The 21,751-nt window shown below is 38.2% G+C and overlaps 1 protein-coding gene across 17 annotated transcripts in view; it reads left to right on the forward strand.

Moving 5' to 3' along the window:
- Positions 1-21,751, forward strand: part of LOC124125335 (spectrin beta chain-like) — a 91,147-nt gene that overhangs the window by 20,432 nt on the left and 48,964 nt on the right. For 15 of the 17 annotated variants that reach the window (XM_046488629.2, XM_046488633.2, XM_046488617.2 and 12 more), the window contains exon 1: positions 13,986-14,149. The exons of the other annotated variants lie outside the window; for them this stretch is intronic. The gene's annotated coding sequence lies outside the window, so the exon portion shown is untranslated. Of the gene's footprint in view, positions 1-13,985; positions 14,150-21,751 lie in introns of those variants that run through there. 17 annotated transcript variants of the gene reach the window in all.

A 21,751-nucleotide genomic window follows, 5' to 3' on the forward strand; every position in this document is an offset into this window, starting at 1 on the left:
TGTACACATGATCCAAATATACTGATGGCAATGAGTAAAGAAACGCTTAGTAATACGCACAGTTAAATGATATCCAGACTTGTCTACCAAATACGCGTTGGAAAGAATGCACACCAACACATCTCAACATTTGATTCTGACATGTGTTTAATTTGTAGGCGCGCTATTTTTAAATGTACCGACAGTAAAGCTTATTTCCCCATATTTTTTCATTGTTCCCTTGTTCGTTTCCATCAGTGTAATCTGTTGTTTTCGGAATGCACTCTTGTCAAGGTAGTTCCGTTTGTACGTAGCCCTGTATGGCAATGTCAAGGTCAAGGTCGTGTTGAGACAAGATCAACGCGCGTCGCATACGAAAAAGTGGCTTCTTGTTTTCTGAAGGATGTGTTTTGTACATCAGTTTCTTTGCGCGCTCTGCGTGTGTTCTCCTGTTTCTGTATTTAACTAACTCGGTCTGTTTGTTTGTTTGTTGTTTAACGCCGCAATATTCCATCTATAAACGGCGGTCTGTAAATAATCGAGTCTGGACCAAACAATCCAGTTTTTGACATCATGAGCATCTATCTACGCAGTTGGGATACAGGATTTTCATCAACCAAGCCCGACCACCCGATCCCGTTAGGCGCCTCTTACGACAAGCATAGTCACCTATAACGGCAAGCATGGGTTGTTGAGGACATATTCTAACCCGGTCTTCACAGGTCTAACTTGTTCTGCCGAAGATAATGATGGAGTTACGATAAAAAAGGAGCTATTGCCTAAAAGGACTGGTCGGCTTGGAGTCAGTATACTGTCTCGATGGGGTACCCGTGTTAAGCTGCGGCATGGTGCGGCATACCCCACTCAGACACAGTTTCCTGACTCTGAGCGGACCAGTCCTTCTGTTAGACCCTTAATGCCGAGCGCCAGACAGGGTAACAACAAGTACCATCCTTTAACGTCTTTTGGTATGACGCGCCCGGGGCTCTACCACTAGACCATGGAGACGTCTAATAAAATACCACAAAACAGATATGTTAAAATAAGTGATTGGGGTCTTTTTACGATGCTTAATATCACGTGTCAGCTTGATGTTGGAGGAAAGCCCGAAGTAATGCAAGTCTTAGACGTAAAACCATTTTGATGAAGCCAAGTTCGGGAATTTGTCTAAAATTGATGCTAGTATGTTTCCCAGAAACTTCAGAATAAATATAAAAAAATCGAACTCCAAACAAGAATAATTTGGCAAGTCTAGATTGCCTCAGGTCGATTAAACATTGTTCTAGTCTCCATTTGGATTCTATTTTGTAGACATATATTTTAAAATAAGATAACTATATTTCTGGAACTATAAATGTTAGTCTAATTTGATGTCATTACTTATTAGAATTAAAAGGTATTTGAACTACAATTAAATTAGAAAAGTTGCTCGGGCGAGAACGCGGCTGTGATACGCCGAATGATAACATCGTTAGCGCTGTTTCATGAGCGTTTTACAACCCAGTGGCTGAAGCAGAGATTCACAGCAGTTCAACAAGCCGTCAGTTGACAACAGCCAGACACTCTTTGACGAGGTCATAATGTCCCGATACCATGCAAGGCAGTCATAACGTTATGGTCTTTATAATTATACTTCTGCATGCCTTTAATTGTGAAATAGTTTATAATGAAATATGAGACACCCCATACCGCTGCACTGTGACGAGGGGCCATGTCTGCATTCGGTACCTGGTCGTAAAGAACGAGGGAGCGTATCAAAACTGATCAGAATATTATATGTAGATGCATCTGACTCAACTTCAGGATCATCTCTCCTCCGTTATGGATTCAGGGTCGTTCCACATTGATGATTATTATATAATATACGTACATCGTTAGCTGCACACCATATTAAACGCGTGTAAATTCATATGCAAACATCAAACTACATGCATGTTTAAATATAATTGATGCATATTTTACTTTCTTTAATTAACTACGTATATTTATATTATATTTCTTCATAAAGAAAGGAAAAGATTATATAGAAAAAAATGAATATACTTTTGAGACGAACCCCACCCTATTTACGTCACATCAGGTGACTAATGCCGATTTATCAACTGTCTTATTCACAAGCTAAGTCTGGCAATACGGGTATGGGAATAGCTGATAGTGGTGTCGACATAGGGTGTATGATATAACCGTTCACTGGTACGCCAGGTGCATACAAGCTACAGCATGACGTTAATTGCATGTATGTGTACTTAAGATATCACCGTGTCTGCGAATGACATTGATCGAAAGTTAATGCCCAGATGCCCAGAAAAGAACCCCAGTTTTGCAGATCGCTACTTTGATGTCTATAAATAGAAAAATCTAGGTTATACATACTTGGCGAACGCGGTGTGTGTAATTTGTATCTGTCGATGAATAAGTTACTTAGACTCGAGTGGGTGGAGGAGAGGTGGGGGGTATATACTAAGGGAGGGTGTCTACCATAGGTAAACTGCTGGGCAAAAGAAAGTATACACTAGAAAATTGGATTTGAATCCAAAAATACAAGGTTATCAAAACTTTACCAGACTGACAACAGTCGCCGAAACACTGCAACTTAAGGTCCGAAACACTGCAACTTAAGGTCCGAAACACTGCAACTTAATGTCGAAAACACTGCAACTTAAGGTCCGAAACACTGCAACTTAAGGTCGAAAACACTGCAACTTAAGGTCGAAAACACTGCAACTTAAGGTCCGAAACACTGCAACTTAAGGTCGAAAACACTGCAACTTAAGGTCCGAAACACTGCAACTTAAGGTCGAAAACACAGCTACCTAAGGTCCGAAACACTGCAACTTAAGGTCCGAAACACTGCAACTTAAGGTCGAAAACACAACTATGATACCCGTATCAAATACATCTCCATCGAATAACCATTTCTTGTTTGTTTTATTTTAGCCTTTATCAAACATGATGTATACTTTCTTTTGTCCGTCAGTTTAGATTCACTATCCATTGCTTGGTTATAACATGACATATACGAGTGTATGGTGACTTTGCAGCTTGAATGCTGTAATTTTAATCACTGAAAAGGTTTGGGATATTTGTCTTGTGCTGTACATGAATGAGTTTTGTTTTACGCCGTGGTCTGCCATCTTTTCGAGGCTAGGGGGGTTAACTGGTTATAGAAGAGGACGCTTGACTTTTATTGTCAGTTAATGACCTTGCCTCGGGAAGATGTGGTCTGCAAATAGAGTCACGTCACGGCGGTCAGTAAATAATCGACTCTGGAGCAGACAAACCAGTGGTTGATGAGCAGCGAATCATTTGGTGGGTTCCTGCCGGAGTAGTTCGTGTTGTCGGTTCCTGTTCTTCATTGGCATCACCACATGGTCAGTATAGTAAATGTTGTTTTACTCCGAGCTTGTCAACATTCCAGTCAAATCACTGCGAGGACGCCATGAATGGACATGACACAATGACACTTGCTGGGAAGCGAACCCGAGCCCTCGGTGTAACGCGCGAACGCTTTAACCACTGTGCTACCCTACAGTGCCTAAATAGAGGGACCCAGCAATCCCTGTTTGTCGTAAGAGGTGACTAAATAGATTGGGTGGTTAGACCCGCTTACTTTGATGGTTGCGTTGCGTGGATCGTTGCTCAATCATTGACTTGTCTGGCCAGACTCGACTTCTTACAGACCGCCGTCATATAGTTGCCGCCATGGAATATCGCTGATAGCTACATTGAATATATACACTATACAGAGAGGGATTACAATGTGATATGGGTACAGTGTGAAGCCCACTTCTGGTGTCCCCCGTCGTGATATTGCTGGAATATTGTTAAAGTGGTGTAAAAACAATATTCACTCACTCACTCTGTAGGGATAAAGATATACACTCTATGTATAAAGGGGGTCAAAACTCGGGGTATAATGCAGGGTGGGGTGATGTAATAGGATATAGGCTGAGGGTTATTATAAACGTTAGATGTCTATGTTGGAAATTCGAGATAAGACACCTACATTCATTTTATCTTTAAAGGCGGTCAAGGCTGCTTGCTTTCTGTCAATTTAGTTTTATTTTCTATCACTAACATGTTGCCCCATTCACACGGTGACACATGATGTATTATCTTCACACATGGAGCATGTCCGAAGCCATTATATAGTCCAGAAAAAGACAAACAAAACAAAATACCAATAAATTGTATAATGTATATACTGTTTGTAAACACCATATGAATCCAAACAATATATTCTCTGTACACACAATTTCAACTAAAACTGTATATAAAGGACACATTGTATATTGTTTGTGTATTCAGACCCGAAGGAGCGGTGTTCCCACCATATCAACAAAGTTTTACTCGGACAAATTTGTTCGGCCCTTTCTCCAGCCATTGGCCAACAACATTTACATACATACAGAGTACTTGCTGCGAAACCGAAGTTAGAACCAATACAATTTCATCGTCATATTGCATATATGAAGATTTAAAAATATATTGAAAATTTTGTCTTTTGACGTGTCTTTTGTGAAGATTCTGAATCAGTGCAATTGATGACATGAGACAAAGATTCTGCTGCCCCCCACCCCCACATTTAGCTTGTAACATGTATGTTACCCCCCAGGTTGTATGTATATCAGGCTAATATATTATCACATAATACATGAATCATCAGTCAAGAGGACAGTCAACATACCAGAGAGAACCAACCCTTCTACGTCTGGTGTAACCCAAGCGGTGTGTGATGTTCCGATGGTACCCCCTCTTGTGTTTATGTAATCAGCTAATGTATAATGAGCGGGGTGATAATTCCCTACCCGTAATATCAGATTAGGAGGGAAGGGAGGGGGTGGGTGGCATTGGGGGTATTTCTGACCTCGCATGCATATTTGACCCACGGACAGAGAGACATCATAAGAAAATAGAAATCATATCAATACAAAAACAGAAATTATGTGAACACCAAACTCACAATAGATATGTGTACCCTTCTCACACACAGGAGTCCCAAAGAGGGACAGGTCAGCCGAAATTGCCTAGGCAGAAGGCGACCTCTTAAACACTTAATGCAACAACAACAACGACATCATATTAAAGTCCCACCTCGCTACATCACATATGACATAGACACTATGTACACATCAGAATAAATATACGAGTAACGAGCCACTCCTTGAGGAATTATGAGAACTGTAAAAATAATAATAAATATACTCTTTCTACACATCTACCTACATGTTAAAATATAATGCGGAAAAATATTTTTGTAAAATTACAAACAGTGTATATCACATAACATTTCCATGATAGAAGCATCTGTTCGTTGATTTAAGATTTGATGTCTGGTTGGGCAGCTGTTAAAAGGAAATTCATATTTGTTTGGACCCGTGAGGATTCGGGATAGAATAGGTCTTCAGCAACCCATGCTTGGTGCAACAGGCGATTATGCTTGTCGTAAGACGGGACTAACGGTACTCGCTGACTTGTTTGATGCATGTCATCGTTTCCGAGTTGTTTGGATCGATGCTTATGATGTCAATCACAGGATTGTCTGTCCAGACTCGATTATTTACAGACCGCCGTCATTAGCTGGGATATTGCATAGTACGGCATCAAACAAACAAACATATTTGTCAGGCGCTGGTACCACAACAGGTGATCATCTAAATTCCAACCTAAAGGAATGTATGCATAATGTAAACATTGTTAGTATCCATTACAACTCGAAGTCCAGATGTTATAATTAATACCATGGACGCAATTAACACATTGTCTCTGCGTAATATATATTAATGAGGGCAACAATTAATTGCATCGTAAACGTACGTTATCAGAAAAGGCCTTGTATTAAACATACTTGTACTGCCAATACATCCTTGTATGATATCCAGTTAATATACGTTGTAGACATATTCTCCTGTTTTGAAGGCGGATATAAGACGATCTCAGGACATGGCTTACCCGATTAATATGATGCATTTGTGCATTTGTGACATATATACTGCTCAACTTTTGATGAGGATACAGGGGTATATCATACCATTTGCACGTATATTTACAGTCAGTGTATAAAATGACTGAAGTTTTCACTTAAGCAATTTACAAAACGCTTAAATATTTCAGTCACTTTACATTTATTTTTCCATTTATTATATGATGATAACGAATTCCCAACATTTTATGCCACATTTTATCACCCAGTGACTGAAAAGGAGAGGATTAAGAGAAAACAAAATCAATGAAAAATGTTTTTTCGGCTTCTAATCTTGAAACAAATATTATGCTTCATATTGTAGGACGAAAATGTGTCTGCCACAAAAAAGTACATTGTTGCAATGTGTTTTGTTTTTAAAATATGTTGGCTCATAGTTTTATTTAAAAAAACATCCAGTTTTTCAGCTGTTGCTGAAAAAAAATATCTGGTCTCAAGACATAATCCCAGCCCTTTTGAACTTATACAGCTTTTAGTCAATCTGACGGAAAAATAATATTCTGACATTTTGTAAACTGCCAAAGTGCCATTTTACACATTGACAGTAGCATGTACGTTTTAAATTATCATAGGTTAATAGGAATAAGTTGAGTATATAACACCGATCAAGTCATGGAAGACATTACGTAGGCGCGTTAGGTTTATCAATGTCGTGTGTCAGTCTGACACACGTACCAGCTGCATGTCACACCACCTCAATATACGTAGTACCTGAGCGACAATATACGGCTCCAATATACCTGCCACGTATTACCTGAGATTGTAAATCACAATATGTCGTGATATAAAATGTATATGAAACCAGAATGTCTACTACACATCGGATATGCACACCATCAGTCTCGGCGTGAGCGTAAGCTAATCAGAACACCTGTGTCACCTGAGCGTCTATACGATGCTGCTGTACAGGTATCAAGGCGGCTATACGATACTGCTATATATATATACAGGTATCAAGCGCTGTCCAGCTCTGCGTCCATTGGGACGTGACAGGAATGACTTGTGCCCAATCCCGCCCACTCCATGGCGGAGAGGTGGGGGCATACCTGTCGGTCTGGCCATCGCTGTATAATACTGTCGTTTAGACTGGATGTTTTACCTCAGTACAGGCACACACTGATAACATTAATAGAATTACCACTGTTAGCAACAACACGTTCGTGTCGACGCATGACATTGAGTGTATTATGGTCGGAACGCTTTAATTTTTTAAAACCGTAATATACACCGATGTCTTATGGGCGAAGTTTGAGATACTTGCTTGTAAAGGGGTATGAATTTGCTGAGCCTAATGAGTGAGTGAGTGAGTGAATATGGTTCTACGCCGCTTTTTAGCAATATTCCAGCAATATCACGGTGGGGGGCACCAGAAATTCTGAGCCTAATGAACTTGTGTAACGAGTTCTGATGTGTCGATCATATACAGGTGAGTATTGTTTTACGCCGCCTTTAGCAGTATTCCAGCAATAACACAACGGAGACACCAGAAATTGGATTCATGTGGGGAATCGAACCCGGGGCTTCTGCGTGACGAACGAACCCCTTAACCACTAGGCTATCCATCTGCCTTCATATAGATAAGACCCGTGAAGATCCGGGGTAGAATAGGTCTTCAGCAACCCATGCTTGCCTTAAAAGGCGACTATGCTTGTCGTAAGAGGCGACTAACGGGATCGGATGGTCAGGCTCGCTGACTTGGTTGATGCATGTCATTGTATCCCAATTGCGTGGATCGATGCTCATGATGTCAATCACTGGATTGTCTGGTCCAGACTCGATTATTTACAGACCGCCGTCATATAGCTGGACTATTGCTGAGTGCGGCGTTAAACAACAAACCAACCAACCAACCAACCATATAGATAAGGATCCATTGTGATCTCACAACAGTGGTGTCTGAACGTTCGGTCTCAACTTCGGGTAGAAAGATATGTTACAGGCAGCCTGAGGATCGCCGTACCCGGGGTGTGTGTAGTACTATCTGCAAGCTTTAATACACACACCTGGCTGAAAAAAATATCCTGTACTATTCTTTTACCTTACTGTTTGTTTATAGAGGACGTCGAACTGTTTAAGGTGACAGCTCAACGTGATATCATGTTAATATTTCATATGAACACCTGTCTTCTAGATCTGCAACAGTACGTCCCTTAAACAGACCCATCCGCTGAGAAGGAACACCTGTCCTTATGTTAATTACAGGTAGACCGGTGTCGATGTTGTATACATTGTGTAAACGCCAGCCCCATCCTGGCGTTGTCCCTGCTACAGCCACTGCTTATATTTGATCTGCGATGCTGAGCATATTTATCGCGAACAACCAGCTTCATTTTAGGGCAGTGGGTGTTTTTGTTTTAGCGGCGATGGGCGTGGTTCGGCCACCGATGTAACATTCCAGCTGTAGGCTACGCCGCTGCTCATGGGATGACTACAACCAACACAAGTGCTAATTGGATTAAGTCACGCCGGCTTTGAATATTTCTTTCTTAAAAAATAGGCTGGTGTAATGCTTTGAAGGTTTGTTTTTCTCACAAACGCCTGTTGTTCATTAGACCGACCATAACATCGTAATGCATCTACTCTCAACTGGTATTATTTTTTGTATGTGTTTTGATATTAATAAATGTACATTGACGAGTTTTATCGCGTCTCTCGGCGCCATGCATTTACACGGTAATAGATATGGAGCTAGAAGACTGCCCTGCATTATCCATCACTTACCACATAATGCACGGGAAATAGATGATGTGAAACTGGAATTGTTCCTATACTGACGGAAAGAAATAAGGGAACGGGTATGAAAGAAATAAATGTCATGAAATTTCAGAAAACCAGAGATTGTATGACACTGTAGTAATTACATCCGATCCTGATATGTTTGTTGTTTTACGCCGCACTCAGCAATATTCCAGCTACATGGCGGCGGTCAAATAATCGAGCCTGGACCAGACAATCCAGCGATTTGACATCATAAGCATCGATCCACACAATTGGGACACGATGACCTCCATCAACCAAGTCAGCGAGCCTGACCACCCGATCCAGTTAGTCGCCTTTTACGACAAGCATGGGTTGCTGAAGACCTATTCTAACCCGGATGTTCCCGGGCAGATTCTGATATAACATTGACTTATATTGATATAAAGAAAACCGGTGTATTTACTTCAATGCGTTTTATCAGATTGTATATAGAAATGTCACAATAATGTTATCATATTTTCATGATACAAAGGGGCTGTCGGATATAGCCTAGTGGTTTAAAGCGTTCGCTCGTCACGCCGAAGACCCAGGTTCGATTCCCGACAAGGGTACAATGTGTGAAGCCCATTTCTGGTGTCCCCCGCAGTGATATTGCGGGAATATTGCTTAAAGCTGCGTAAAACCATACTCACTCGTTCACTCACCCATGATACAAACCCTTTTACCAAACACAATAATCTACGTCTATTTCCGTCGGTATATATATACTACTCAAAACAAGGAAAAGAACACCCGATTCTTTCATATTAACTACAGTAATATGAAAGAATGGGGTGTTTTTAACTTCTTTTTGAGTAGTATCAATAAACAGTAGTTGATCAAATATGAGTAAGATGCATGACTACACCCATTACCTGTATTGACCATTATGCTAACATTGAGGTGTATGTATTTATAGGACTCCACCTTGGAGAAGGATATTATTTTTCCAATGACATTCCACATCATTACAGACTCAGAAACGTACCATATCTCGCTGTGTGTATTTGATCTGGTCGAAATCGTCCAATGAACTCTGCTTTTAGCAGAGATTTCTTATGGTGATGGAAAGGGTTTCGTCGCTCTTAGTTGATGAATCGTAAGTGAATCATGGATCGACTACACAGGAAGTGCATGTAACATGTCAACATGGGTTCACGTTGTAATGGAACACAAGAGTTTGCCACTAACGTGGCTTTATCCCCCGCCCTTGTTGCAGAATTTATGAAATAATTAAATATAAACAAACCCTAACCTTTTTTAACCGAGGTGGAACTTGTCATGGGATTTTTAAAAAAAGGAAGAGTTTGGAACCTAAGTCCATTTTGTTGCCATGGAAACGTAAAAAATAAGAATTTCTAAAACTTCTAAATAGGCACCAGTTCAGCATGTACCTGACAGACCTGCAAAGCTTGATGAAAAGATGTTGAACGGTTTGTGAGTTAAAGGAACTTTGTTGGGCGGGGGACAATAAACACATATATTGTCTATACACTACTGCTAACAAAGAACATCACAACATACATGTAAATAACTTTCAAGATCTTGAATCGGTTTATTTGATATTTAACGACGCACAATGAAATAATCCAGCTATACGACAGTAAATAATCGATTCAGGGTACCATTGTACAAAGCGACATTTGCGTTAAGATGATCGTAACTCCCATACCTTAAAATAGACTTACGACTGTCGTAGCGTTGTTTAGTACAACGGCGCTCTGGACCAGACAATCCAGTGATTGGGATAACGAGCAATGTTCCGCGCCGTCGGGGTACGATGACACGCTATCAACCAAGTCACCGAGTCTGTCCACGATCTACTTAGCTGCCTATTTACGACCAGCAAAGGTGTCTGGGGACCAATTTTAACCCGGAATCCCAATGGGGACCAAACACTGAGATGTATAAATGCACAGTATATCTACAATAAAATTGTAGCGTTTCCGGGCCATGCATTGTGCGCTCTGATGATATGATCCCATATGTCGATGCGTGTCCGTGTTTCTGTAACACAATACAGGACAAACCAGGTCGCTCATTTACTCCGGGGATCAAAGTACAATCCCCCGCAATTGCAGGTCAGAGGTGAGTGTCGAATCCGATTAATCTTCTTTGTTCCCGTGAGCATGTAATCCTGTTGCAAACACAGGCAATATGGAGCAAGTTTAGCCTGTGTGAGCTGGTCAGTTTATTCAACATGGGCACCTCAGGCCATTGGTGTGCTGGCCACTTCCTCGTCATGCGGTCTGGTATCCCCTCGGGGTACAATGCTGATCTGTTGCATCAACTTCAATTCACATTTATTGAATTGTTGTGACGTGGTCATGGCCCGACATTCTTGCTTATGTAATTGAAGTTGAATATTTATACCAGAGCTTACCGTACCTATTTCATACTTTACAGCAAGCTTTCTTAGCGCACATGTCTCGGTAACTCGCACAGTATTCCTTGAAAAGTTGAAAGACTTAGTATCTATAAAGTTCCAAAAGTTTTGTTTTAGAAGAATATACTTTCTGAAGTCACAAACAAAACTGACAACCATACACTATGCGAATGTACGTGCTCATATGTATACATTATATCAATGAAAGTGTTATCTGAGCTTTGGCCTTGACTGGTCACTATGTCTTCCCACGCAGAGGTGAAAGGTCAATGTCGACATGACCCATTCCTCTCGGCATATCTCCCTGCTACATTAATCATCTTGCTGACAGTTCTGTAATCTACACATAGTATGTGGGAATGACCGAGCGCACATAACAGATGATGGATATCATACGTTACAATGAGACTCTCCCCTCGCGGCCAGTATACATAATTGTTGTTAACAACGAGGTGTTAGTCACACATAAACAGTATTGCTTTCCTTAAAAGGCCAATAGGGAAAAACTGTATAAAAAAAAAAGACGGTAAAACAGTAAAAGAAATCTTAAAATATTCTATATGTAAATTTTAATTTTTTTTCAAAATATACCGGGGTATATATACCAGTGGATCATTACTACACAGGAAATATGGAGGTTCGGTGGTGAAATATATATGTACCTACTACTTTAATATCAAATATATATTTGGGTAATCTGTCATAGATCTACAGACAATGAAACAAATATATCCAATGCAGCCCATGAAAGTCTATAATATTTGTTTAGATTGAAAATGAAGAAAGTCTCTGTCTCCTGTTAATTATATTTTATAACTATAATTTAACAAGTGTTTTTTTCTGTAAAAATAGTTTATTTCAGAGACTAATGTTTGGGGTACACAACGTGTTATTCTATTTGTTGAATAGGTTTAAACGTTATTGTTCAATATAACATTTTAATTATCCAATAGTTAAATATTTGTGTTAGTTGAAAACTGAATGCTATCGCTTTATCTCGTTTGTTAACGTGTGAATCTCGCGAATCAACACGAACTCAACAGTGTATTAAGTAGATCTATATCATATATTACGGTTTTGAGTAAACCGCTTTCTTGTGGAACACAAAGTCATGTTTGTAATAGGACGAGACTGTCGTAAACGTTGACACACCGAAAAGATTGACGAGTGTGGGTGATTTCCGTTATCCACTCTTACAACCTCGGTTACTTTGACCTACCTGAACTAGGCCTAGGTGGGCATGCCGGTTCGACATGCTTCATTGACTTCGCTTGGAAAAAAATATATAGCCCATCGGAATCAAATATTTCCAATATCTGAAGCATGCATCCTTACAATTTCATGTAGATTACGCATTGTGCCAGCTTTGTAAAATAAGTTCCAACCACATGTTGATTTCATATGAGCGAGTGGAACACGTTCCGATACATTATTCATAAAAGGTGTGAACATCCCATAATAATATGACATCACGTTATACGGTAGCGCTCAACTAATGCAAATCTAGGGCTTTGCGTAATTATTTGACTACATATTGGGGCAACTTCAATGACATTACGTATGTACTGTATTGGTAAAGTTGTGTGTATACCTAATTTCCCGTCATAACATCACAGTTGAGGCTCATAATATTTTGAAGCCGGCTGAGCGCGACCTCGATTTTGAGACTACTTCCCAAACTGCTAGTCACAATGGCCGATTTAACGAGGAGACGTCTGTTGGGTTATGTCGTATCTGAAGCCGAAACATGTGGATCGAGTGTATATTTAGTTTTACGTAAAATATGCGTGTATGGTTTTGTAAAATGAAGTAAGTGTAGTTTTTAAATAAAGTACATATTTGCCTAAGTAACCCTTCTCTTAGAAGAAATTGGAAAATTATCAAATGCCACATTTTCTTTTAGATTTATGTAAAGACATTTACACCATTATGTTAAATAATTAGAATCAGGACACACATTGATTCACAGATTCATATGTAGTTCACAACAGTAGTTTACCTATGAAAGGACTTCACTTGAGTAATAGCGGAGGTCATATTTACAAAGAACACATATTTCACAATCTGATTTTATTTCTTACACAAGTTTAAATTATTTGTGATAAATGGAACACCAGTATTTTGATGTTACCTATGTGAATAGGTTTTCTCGTGAATTATGAATGTAGACTGGATCTCATTTTGGATATAAATAAATAACTCTCATTTATTTATTTCATTAGGTACAAACATCAGCTGATACATGTATAAACTATAATATATATTGCTTGTTGCAAGGTAAGAAGTTTTCTGCAAACAGTAATAACTATTATTCATTCTTCAGTGGAATGTTAATTAATGTCAATCAGGAAATATACTTCCATCATGAACACCTTGACCAAATGTTTTCTAACAGAACTTTGCGATTAGTATATTGATGACTGCCATATGTTTTGATGGGTCATAACTAAGTGTTGTATATATTAGAGTTAAATATTTTAGTGCATCCTGTCCACAACCCATCTGGCTTGAATCTGCCAATCTGAAGAGATCTCCACTTCAAGATAATAATTGTTTCGTTTCTATGAAATTAACCCTAATACATATAAGCATTCTAACATATTGTGTTTTAATATTTTGTGTACTAAACTACTTGATTACTTCCTTTATTTGAAAGTTCTTTTTATATTTGGTCATTTGTTAGCACTGCCATTAAAGTTGAAATGAAATCATGTGAAAAATAAGGTAGCATTATATCATAAAGTAATCAATAAAATTGACTTACATCATTTAATTATATATAAAATCAAATCTTACCATTTACAAATCTCATAATTCTAACTCCATTGACGCCAGTACAAACAGGCACCTGTTGACTCTAAACTAGTTGTTTGGAAAGTAGTGCTAGCACTCAGCGCATTAACATAGACGGGTGAGTGAAGCGGCTGGCGTCGGGTTCCCGCAATCTTCAGTGTCAGCGTATGCCGGTGTTCAAAAATACCCTGGGTGCATAGAGAGTATAGAAGAGTTGTCTGCAAGAATCGGGATTACCTTGATTTAAACCGTACGATCCAATTTATCAGGTAAGCATTTGAAAAGCAAATCACTACCTATGCATCTTGGAGAATTTCGGAATACAACCTGATGCCGTCTGCTGTATGTATTCAACATGGCGGTGTTTCATTGATGGGACACTGCCTTTCCGTGTGTTATTGGTGTTTTCCGTTATGTACAGGTGAGATCGAAGTTGGATTACCTTGCGTTGCGTAACATGAATTATACTTTTTCAAAATGCACACCTACTTTCTGAAGAAGTATGTGAGTAACAGGTTCATTTCCGCATACCCATGGACCCTTATTACCTCAGCTTACCGACGAGGATTCACGGCCCAGCAGTTTTATATACATTTCTGATGACCTTCAAAACAACTTTCTAATTCATGATGACAACTGCTGTTTTCTCTCAGCTGATGACAGTTATTCTTGGCAGTGGATTACCACAAGAATGGTCCACAAAGAACACATCCAACCATAATTTATTCCTAATGGATGAAGCACTGCTCTTGTCTGCTCAACATTTCCATTGACCCGGGATTACAAACATTAAGCGATGGGCATGGCAGTTCCCCCTCCTGACCAGATGTGTTTAGGAATGATTCACAGGACCAGAATGTTTTTGGACTAATGCATCAGATTGATTGTCTGAGTCATGTCATATTCGACCCTTTCCATATGCTGTGACAGTTAGAAGGACGTGGATAGTCCTGCTGATCCAGCTCATTGAAGAATATAAGTGAAATGTAAACTAAATGGTTTTCTGAGCATCTATTGCTAAAACAATACTGCCACAATAAAATAATGGGCTGCATTGTTAATCAGTGATAAAGATATTCTTTAAAAAATACCTTGTATATCACAAAGATATTCTTTAAAAAAATACCTTGTAGATCACATGTAGATTGAACATGCTGAGTATGTCATTAATCAGTACAATTTGATCTATATTTTTAGTATAGTTGTTTTCTATTATCCAGCTTACATTACAATGGGTTTTTTTCTGTAAAATTACAAGAATATCTCTAATGCTTCCAGTCCTGTCATACCACAAGCATATGTAAATGGTTATAGGATTGAACAGTATATATACCCAGTACTGTACATAAATATCCGTTTGTTATCTGTTGGTCTTATTCAACAACTCAGTTCTAATGTATTTGTGTGCTATAACTCGACACCTTATTTACTTACAACTACTTGCTGGGCTTGTTAAGTCATACTCAGTGAAATTGTCTTGTAAGCCAAACTAATAATGCTCTGTTGTTGCATTCAAACATACTGAAAATGATAAGCCATTGGACAATCTGGCATGGATTGCAACATTATATGGTGAACATACATTAAAGACTTACGTGTCAGTCTGTGACATTAGCCACTCGTCCTAATCCCAGGTCAGGTTCAGTTTATTTTGGTCTTGTAAGCTTGTAAATTACACTCCATATATATATATATATATATATACATACACTATGCATGTTAAAACAAATTGACAGTCATATGTCTTGTGACAACAAGTTCGGGGAAGAAGACTCAAAACAGGGATTATTTTTTTAATGTGCCACAGTGCACTAAAAGTGTTTTATGTATGACCTTTGGAATGTAAATTTGCCAACGAGAAGAATATTTTTCATCCATGTTCATACCAGGTATATATCATGTTGATAATAAGTTTTTGTAATCCAAAAGTTTGCCTCCTTCCTTTTTATTATGATTCATGATATCGTATTCAATTTCTAAATCTCAAGATTTATTTTACAGTTTAACCTGTTGACACTATAATCCTAGGAATATTGAACATGCAAAAGTTTTTGGCACATACTGCCCTCTGAGAGTGAAACCACAGCAATATGTGTTTAGCATCCTGGTTTTCTTTACTGCATCTTTTGTAATTCTTCTTTACATATCAGCATCAATAGTTGGGTTCTTTTTATACTTACCACAACAAGCATGTGCCCTGAATAGACCTTTTGACTGATGTGCTACTGTTAGGATTATGTCTGAATAGCAGCAACAACTTCAGCCATGCTTGAAGTGTCTGATGTGATCTATTATTTTGATTATTGAATCAATGTTTTTAAACCAATGATCAATCTTGAAATTGTGACTAATTTCAAATACTACCATACAAATATTCTATCAGTAATGACATATTGGTCAGTGTTTCATACTGATATTAAACTATATGTCTCTTTTCTTGCATTTGTAGACATTCAAGAGAAACTTTTTGCTAAATAGTCTCCAATTTGTCAAACTTCATGAAAACAGTAGCAGTGTTTTTATAATGGACTGACATTGCCAGAGATGAAATATGAGGAATGGTACAGAAAGGTTTGACCTTATATTAAGTTATGTAGATGAAATGCCTCCCATGAACATGGGCTCAGCAGGAAATTACCCTTGTGACCTGAAAATTGGGTTATTTACTTTGTAAAGAGTTTTGCTGGAAGCTGCGTACCAACATTACACTATTCTTTATCATTAATCATAATCTTGCATGGTTACCAGAAGTTTTTTTGAAGATGAAATGAACAGTTGTAACTTATGAATCGGTGAAAATTGTTTGATAATGCTACTAGCCTAATTGATTGTAATCCCCCTGTAATTAATACAAGGGGGATATAGTCATCATCTGATCTGGCCATCCGTCTTTATTTTGTTTCTGGAGCAAAAACTTGAATACCGCAAACAATTTTTCATCCATACCTGGTACATGTATTATCCAGGGCCTATTGTAAAGTGTTAGCATTTTGCTATTGAGTATGTGTCTGTTGGGGGGGATTTGTCATCTTTTGATGATTCTTGTTTCAGTAGGTTTCAGTGTTATTACCTAAGCTTTCAGATTTTCAGAGGCATCTTCCCAAACAAGAGGCAAATTTGAAATATATATATGAAATTTGAAAATATATATATCTGACTCAAACTTAATCGCTTATTTCAAAATCAGACACTAATTTGAACGATAGCACTAGTTTCTATTGAACACAAGTCAAATTCCAAAATGATCACCAGTGTGTATATTATATAATTCTTTGGGGCACAGAGAATCTCAATTAAAATTCTTAATTTAATTTTTGTATATATTCTGCTTACGGTATGTTGTGTGCATAAATTGATTGTAAAGTTCTACCTTGTTTGTCAGCCTGCTGATAAATGGATATTCAAGCTGTGTTGAACTGGGTGATTCATAACTTAAATGGTGAGGTGTATTGTGTAGTAAGCCATGCACTATTGGGTTTGCTCCAGTGCAATGAAAGAAGCAGAAGCCTTTAGTGTCACTCTGGATAGAAGGGTCTGCAAGCGACTTCCACATATTCCAAGCATTTGCTTTGAATAGTATGACCTCATCAAACGTGTCAAAATGTGCCAGAGGAAATACATTTTTTTATTACTTTGGTGTTTTGAATTCATTGTGCATTTAGAAGAGGGTTTCAGTAATAGTTATAGGTACACTTTTGGAATACCCATGGTTTGAATTTTACACTATTCTGGCATTCAGATTGTAAGAAGAGGGAACCATTTCAAAACTACCTTTTCAGCACGCCTTCACAATGCACACACTGGCATTCTTGTTTGATTGTGCAAATGATAAGGTGATTTCCAAATTGTCCTTACATCAAGTTGTGCTGCATATTCCAAAATAACTGATATGCTTATTTTGCAAATTTATTTTGAGGAGATTTAGTCAAATAGTTTTAAAACAATTATATCACGATGTGTTATACTGTCACTGAAGTAGTCTTACTCATTTTAGATGTGTTAGATATATATATATTCATATTCATATTGGAGGAATAAGTACATTGTCATTCCATGATGTCATTGATCAAATGACTAAGACATTTGGTTATACTATACACATTAATGACAAAATCTTAGTGTCATATGTAAGTTATAGTAACTTGTTTCTTCATTAGTTTCTACAAAGTGTTTCTATGGCTACTACTTCAATCAGAAGTCAGTAAGAGTATGGGACTTGCTATGATCTATGACTAAGATTGCCTTGTAAACTCAACCCTTGTTACTAGAATGTCTACAGTTGACAGCTGCAAGCTGTTGTAGACATACTGAACTGCCTGCTCACCAGTGCATTCACTTGCCTTGCCTTATATGGAAACTAATCAATACAACCAACTGCTGCTACCTATTGATCTGTGTGTCCTACAGAGCCTAATGTCATCAAGGAAACTTCTTGTTAACTTTATGTAGTGTAAAGTGAATATTGCTGACTGTTATCTTACCTATTCAGAAATGGATCAGATTTACACAGCTTTGTTTTCTGGTTTTGACACAGAGAAATAAGTTGCACATTGTTCAAGTTCACACTGGATTTTTAATTATTTAGTAAGGGTTGACTCTAAACCCTTAAACTTTCTGTTGAACTGTTGCTGTTTGGGTGTAAATAAATTTGGGGAAAGTAGTTGAATCAAAGTTGAGAATGAGTCTGTTTACCATGTTTACCAGCAAGACCAATCAGAAACAGGTTACTTTTAGTAAAGTAATTATTTTGAGAGGACATCTGAGAATTGCCTGTATCTTCCTAAAAGTTTCCAACACTGACAGAATACTGTTTATTAAATATTTATGAATTGTACAGTTCAGGTTTAAAATGGTTTATGATGTTGGGTGGTTGATTTGTTTAATGTGGCACTCAGCAATATTCCAGTTTATATATGATAAATGTCTAGATGTTTCAATTTTCTATCCAGCTATATTGGCCTAGTGACTAGTTGTTCAAGGCACCACATAGTATTGAATGAATGGGTTTCACCAGTGTTGTAAATGCTTACAACCAGCAGTGTGTGCATACTTTGGACTTTTATCCCATATTTAAACTGACTGTCATGATGTGCCTGAAATACTGCAGTAGCACTCATAAAAAATAGAAACCCAAATAACCCTGATGTTTATCTGCCAGCTTACCACTTGCCAAGTCAGCATAAGTTTGGGGTCAGCTAGTCAAGAGTACTGGATTGTCAGCTCCTTAGACTCTAAGTTAGAGAATATATATATATGGTACAGATATCTCTAACTATTTGGAACTACTGTGCAGAAATAGTTGGCACATTGTCATGAACACTGACTTCTTAGGATGCTTGGAAACCCTTTAAACTCATCCAGTGGCTGTATTATGAAATGTGTTTAACTACTCATAGGCTATTGTAGGTAATAGTGCCAGAATTCAGACAGTAGTTACATGAATGGCATTGTGTGGTAGTAATTGTATTATTCTTGACATGATATGATTGTGAGGAAGGAAGATAGGCGTAAGCCTGAGTGTCTGCTCCTACTTGCACAGGATGCTGCTAACTGCAGCTTTAGTAATTGAGGATGAAGCACAAGTGCCTTTCCTGGCAAATACTGCAGATGTGTTATAACTGGTTTCTAGTCAATTAAAACAAAGGTATTTTTTTCTTTTTATAACTTCCCTTTCTTCTCTAACACTAAATTGGAATTTAAACAAAATACCCTTTTATTCAAAGAATTATGCATCATATATATTTGTATTTTATTAGTGTCTGGTACAGTGGTCACCCTGGGACCCTCATTTTAATGCCAACATGATCAAGGACCTCCCAAATTTAGTAACAAGGAGTCCCCAGGACTCGCAGATATATAGACCAAAGTAAATCCCTTTCAGAGGTTCAGATACTTCTGTTTTGTTCTGGCCTCCGGATAAGTTGTGTCTTTTAAGGTATTCTCTCTAATCTATGTATACATGAGTCAACTCTGTTGCCTTGATTATATGGGAAAATCATAAACAGTATTGGAATCATTAAATTGTAATGGCATGACCACATACATTTTTTATATTAATCACGAGGCATTTTAACAGTGTTTGAAATTGGCATTAGTCATGTGGTCCTTGCCAAACTGCCCAAAGGTTAGATATCTGAAGGACTAGTAGAAATTTGTCATTTCTTAGGGTTTAGCTATATGTTATCGTTATAAGGACTAGTAGACTGAAAACTGCCAGTTTGTACCGCTGATTTACAAACACAAGTATCAGTGACATAGAGGTGGTCTCAGAGTCCACAAATACCATAAATGTTCAGTTGAAGGAAAGATTACGGTACCATCCTCGTATCTTTGTGTTGTGAAAAAGGTGTGCACTATTCACAAGAAAATATAGTGCTTATCATAAAGTCGTTAGTATGCAGGGCCCCAATCATCTTTCCATGAAATTTGTTGGGAACTTGATATTATGTACTTGGCAGTGTTCATTGACTAGGATGATATGGATAAAAAAAAATGTATCATATGTTGTACACCCAGTTCAGATTTTGTTATTAGTGGTAAAGTCATATAAAGTACTATTGGGTCAAATATCTGTTACAAGTAGCATTCATTAGGTCCAAAATCTGTGGTATGTAGGGTAATCAGTATCATGAATCTTGTCTCTATGATTGTCACCTGATACAACCTTTGTTAATCACTGTTTTGTGCTGGTAATTCCTTGTTTTATGACACAAAATTGCACTCGTTACTGTATCATTACTCTATAATGGACTAGTGCCCTGGCATGCAAATTCGATATGAAATGTGGGCCCTCATTCCCATGTGGTTAAGGTTACATGTGATCTGACTTACTAATGTTGATTGCATGATGAGGAAGTGTTCCATTCTTTGAATGAATGAAATAACTTGCCTCATTTTGCATAATGTTCCCAGTCCAGCTGGACAATGCTGTCTGTTCTGAATCAGCATGTGGTAAGATAACATGGCTGTATGATAATTTTCACTCCTGTGTGAAATGTAGTCCCACTGGCAGAAGTCTGGCATATGGCTCTACTTACTACCAACAATCTGGGCTGGGAAGATGTACACAGATAGTCTATCAGACCGGCTTTGTTTCTGTTGTCATAGCAACATCTGCCGAAAATATTAGAAGAATTTGCTCAAAGTTCTCTTGGCTCTTGTCCTGAGCACAAGGCAAACAGTGGCAATGCGAGCCCCAAGGTGGCTTGGATATTAAGGAATGGATTGAGTCACTGGTCAGTCACTGCAGCAAGGTGGCTTCGATGCCCCAGTAAAGAGTGAGTTGCGAGGCTATTTTATGACAAATCCATTTATTGATTCTTGGTGTAGGCGATGTTGGGCTGGTCAATTTGGTGAGTCGTAGCTACAGAAATAGCTTCTCTTACAGTGGCATCTGGCGAAAGAACAGGGAATGTCCTACAAGTCATGCAGTCTCCCACTGAAAGATTACTTCTAATTCTTGAAGTCGCGCTAAGGATGAACATGATTTATATAATGAAGTTTTGATCCTGATATTCATCTTTTGCTGTTGTAGAAGTTTGCTTTTACATTGAGCTGAAATTTTCAGTGTAGTGCGTAGTTACATCAGTCCTTGTAAAAAAACCTTTTGAATCTGCTAGCCTGAACTTGGCTCTTGTCATCATTTTCAATAGATTTTCAAGTTGTCATATGGACTATTAATAACTGACCTTACTAGACTGAACAGAATCTTAGTTGACTCAGGCTTTGCACTAGTGGCTAAAGTCGCAGACAGTTACATTGGTAATATAACAAACTGAAATAAGGATAAAATGGCAAGTATTGGTGTTTTGTCTTTTATGTGATTTTGTGAATTTATACCAAATTAGAGTTCCCAGTATGAAAGTGTGCTT

The sequence above is a fragment of the Haliotis rufescens genome, unplaced genomic scaffold (assembly GCF_023055435.1).
Source record: "Haliotis rufescens isolate VD_foot unplaced genomic scaffold, xgHalRufe1.0.p SCAF_3, whole genome shotgun sequence".
NCBI classification, from domain to species: domain Eukaryota; kingdom Metazoa; phylum Mollusca; class Gastropoda; order Lepetellida; family Haliotidae; genus Haliotis; species Haliotis rufescens.